The sequence below is a fragment of the Mauremys mutica genome, unplaced genomic scaffold (genome assembly GCF_020497125.1).
Source record: "Mauremys mutica isolate MM-2020 ecotype Southern unplaced genomic scaffold, ASM2049712v1 Super-Scaffold_100090, whole genome shotgun sequence".
In the NCBI taxonomy this organism is placed as follows: Eukaryota; Metazoa; Chordata; order Testudines; family Geoemydidae; genus Mauremys; species Mauremys mutica.
The window spans coordinates 736,904-740,074 of NW_025423262.1; the positions used below are offsets into that span (position 1 = coordinate 736,904).

At 58.6% G+C, this 3,171-nt stretch overlaps 2 non-coding genes across 2 annotated transcripts; one reads left to right on the top strand and one right to left on the bottom strand.

The window, feature by feature from the left end:
* Positions 1 to 269: 269 nt before the first annotated feature.
* On the bottom strand, positions 270 to 351 carry TRNAS-AGA. Its single transcript has one exon. It is a non-coding gene; the product is annotated as a tRNA-Ser (tRNA).
* Positions 352 to 2,779: 2,428 nt separating this feature from the next.
* Positions 2,780 to 2,851, top strand: TRNAC-GCA. Its single transcript has one exon. It is a non-coding gene; the product is annotated as a tRNA-Cys (tRNA).
* Positions 2,852 to 3,171: the final 320 nt, after the last annotated feature.

A 3,171-nucleotide genomic window follows, 5' to 3' on the forward strand; every position in this document is an offset into this window, starting at 1 on the left:
TCATGTGATGCTATACCAGCCCATGAGGCATTGCAAACCCTTCCCAAAGCACCCTGCAGCCAGTTGCACAGCTACCCACAGTGCACTGCTCTCTGTGGCCATCCAAGATTCTAGCGTGGATGTGCTCTGGTGACACAAGGGGCATAGTGTGGACATGCAACAGCTGTCTAATTAAAACACTTTAAAGCCAAATTACCCAATAGTGTAGACACAGCTTGAGTGTGAGACAAGACCCAGCTCCCTTGAAACTAAAGAACCACAACTTTCTCTGTAGTTAGCAGGATTCGAACCTGGGCAGGGAGACACCAATGGATTTCTAGTCCACCGCCTTAACCACTCAGCCACAACTACTTGGTTGAGATGTGTTTTTCACTGCACTCTAGTTCTGTTCTCACTGAGTGATCAATTCCAGTTGTTTCCTCAGAGCAGCTTCCACAGCACACACACTGCTGTGCCCTTGTGTAAGTGTGTCCATGGCTGAACTGCAAGAATTCCTGCTCATTTCCCTTCTTGCTGGAGCATGGTTAGAGTGTGTTTGTGGTAATGACGTTGTTGTAGATTGTTGTCCATTTCCTGCCTTGATCATTCAGACAGTCCCTTTCCTGCCATATCCCCAGCACAGCAGTGATTGCAATAGCAGGGGGCAGGTTTTCTCTGGGGCACTGAGATTTGTCAGGGGGTTGGTGGCTCCTTTCTTTCCTCACCCTGGAGTAAACTCAGCTTTTAATTCCATCCTTGATGTTTCAAGGAATAACAACAGACGACCGAGGAAAGAGGTGGGCAGGGCGGGTCTCAGGGGAGGGGCAGAGAGGTGGGGGCGGTGGGCAGGGCGGGTCTCGGGGGGGGCAGAGAGGTGGGGGCGGTGGGCAGGGCGGGTGTCACGGGAGGGGGCAGAGAGGTGAGGGCGGGGGGCAGGGCGGGTCTCAGGGGAGGAGCAGAGAGGTGGGGGCAGTGGCCAGGGCGGGTCTCAGGGGAGGGGCAGAGAGGTGGGGGCGGTGGGCAGGGCGGGTCTCAGGGGAGGGGCAGAGAGGTGGGGGCGGTGGGCAGGGCTGGTCTATGGAGAGGGGCAGAGAGGTGGGGGCGGTGGGCAGGGCGGGTCTCAGGGGAGGGGCAGAGAGGTGGGGGCGGTGGACAGGGCGGGTGTCAGGGGAGGGATAGAGAGGTGGGGGCGGTGGGCAGGGCAGGTGTCAGGGGAGGGGCAGAGAGGTGGGGGCGGTGGGCAGGGCGGGTGTCAGGGGAGGGGCAGAGAGGTGGGGGCGGTGGGCAGGGCAGGTCTCAGGGGAGGGGCAGAGAGGTGGGGGCGGTGGGCAGGGTGGGTCTCAGGGGAGGGGCAGATAGATGGGGGCGGTGGGCAGGGCCGGTCTCGGGGGAGGGGCAGAGAGGTGGGGGCGGTGGGCAGGGCGGGTCTCAGGGGAGGGGCAGAGAGGTGGGGGCGGTGGGCAGGGTGGGTCTCAGGTGAGGGGCAGAGAGGTGGGGGCGGTGGGCAGGGCCGGTCTCGGGGGAGGAGCAGAGAGGTGGGGGCGGTGGCCAGGGCTGGTCTCAGGGGAGGGGCAGAGAGGTGGGGGCGGTGGGTACGGCTCGTCTCCTGTAAGGGGCAGAGAGGTGGGGGCGGTGGACAGGGCGGGTCTCAGGGGAGGGGCAGAGAGGTGGGGGCGGTGGGCAGGGCGGGTCTCAGGGGAGGGACAGAGAGGTGGGGGCGGTGGGGGCGGGGGTCTCAGGGGAGGGGCAGAGAGGTGGGGGCGGTGGCCAGGGCGGGTCTCAGGGGAGGGGCAGAGAGGTGGAGCGGTGGGCAGGGCGGGTCTCGGGGGAGGGGGCAGAGAGGTGGGGGCGATGGGCAGGGCGGGTCTCAGGGGAGGGGCAGAGAGGTGGGGGCAGAGAGGTGGGGGCAGCAGGCAGGCCTTGGGGTACGGGGTGGAGAGGCACAAGGAGGCCTTGGGGAGGAGAGGAGCAAGCGGAAGGTGGACCAGCAGGCCTCAGCCATAGTGGAAGAGCGGGGGTGGGAAGTGGCCAATGGGAGTGAGGGCGGAGCACAGGTGGGGCCTCGGAGGGAGGAGAACGAGGGAAGGGGGTGGAGGGGGCAGGGCCGCCCAGAGGATTCAGGGGGCCTGGGGCAAAACAATTTTGGGGGCCCCTTCCATAAAAAAAAGTTGCAATACTCTAGAATCCTGTGTTCTCATGGGGGCCCTGCAGGGCCTGGGGCAAATTGCCCCCCTGCCCCCCCCGGGCAGCCCTGCCCTCAGCCTCTCCTCGTAAGTCCCCTGCCCCCTAATCATTTTTGTTGCCCTCCCCTAGACTCTCTCCAATTTGTTTCTGTAGTGGGGGGGCGAAAGCTGGACGCAATGCTCCAGATGTGGCCTCCCCAGTGCCGAATAGAAGGGAATAATCACTTCCCTCGATCTGCCGGCAATGCTCCTACTGACCCAGCCAATACGACCAGGTACCCACATTGAATGCAGACCCAGCAATATTTGATAAATAGGTTACTGTCCATTCAGGAGGTTATTTCCCACCTATTCATAAATAATGAAGATGCTCTAAGTGGAGGGGAGAGAGCTGTCCCGTCCGTGTAGTTAACCCATCTCCCCGAGAGGTGGTAGCTATGTCACTGGGGGAAGCTATGTGGGTGGGTGTGCAAGCTGTGGTGTCTACATGGATCTATAAGTTTAATCAAACCCCATTTTTAAAAGCACTGTGGTCTGGGAACAGAACAGGAGATCGCTGAGGCAGGGCCTGTCCTTCAAAATCTTTAAGATCTCTGACTTACCTACACAGCAGTCATGGGGGTATAGCTCAGTGGTAGAGTGTTTGACTGCAGTTCAAGTGGTCCTTGGTTCAAATTCAAATGCCCCCTTACAAACCTCTTCCTTCAACAAAAATAATGGCATTTCTGTTATGTTCAGGAGTTCCACTGAATAGGGATCCCTAAAATGAATGGAAACACTCAATGTTTTCCTGTGCAAATGCATAAAAACCTAGCAAACATGTCCCTTCACTGAAATCAGTTCCAATCCTCTAAAGGATTAAAGAATCCTTATTGAGGTTGCAGGAAAAAAACATCCTGATGTGTAGAAAGGATAGTAAATATGGCAGGCGACAAGCTTGGCTTAACAGTGAAATCCTTGCTGATCTTAAACACAAAAAAGAAGCTTACAAGAAGGGGAAGATTGGACA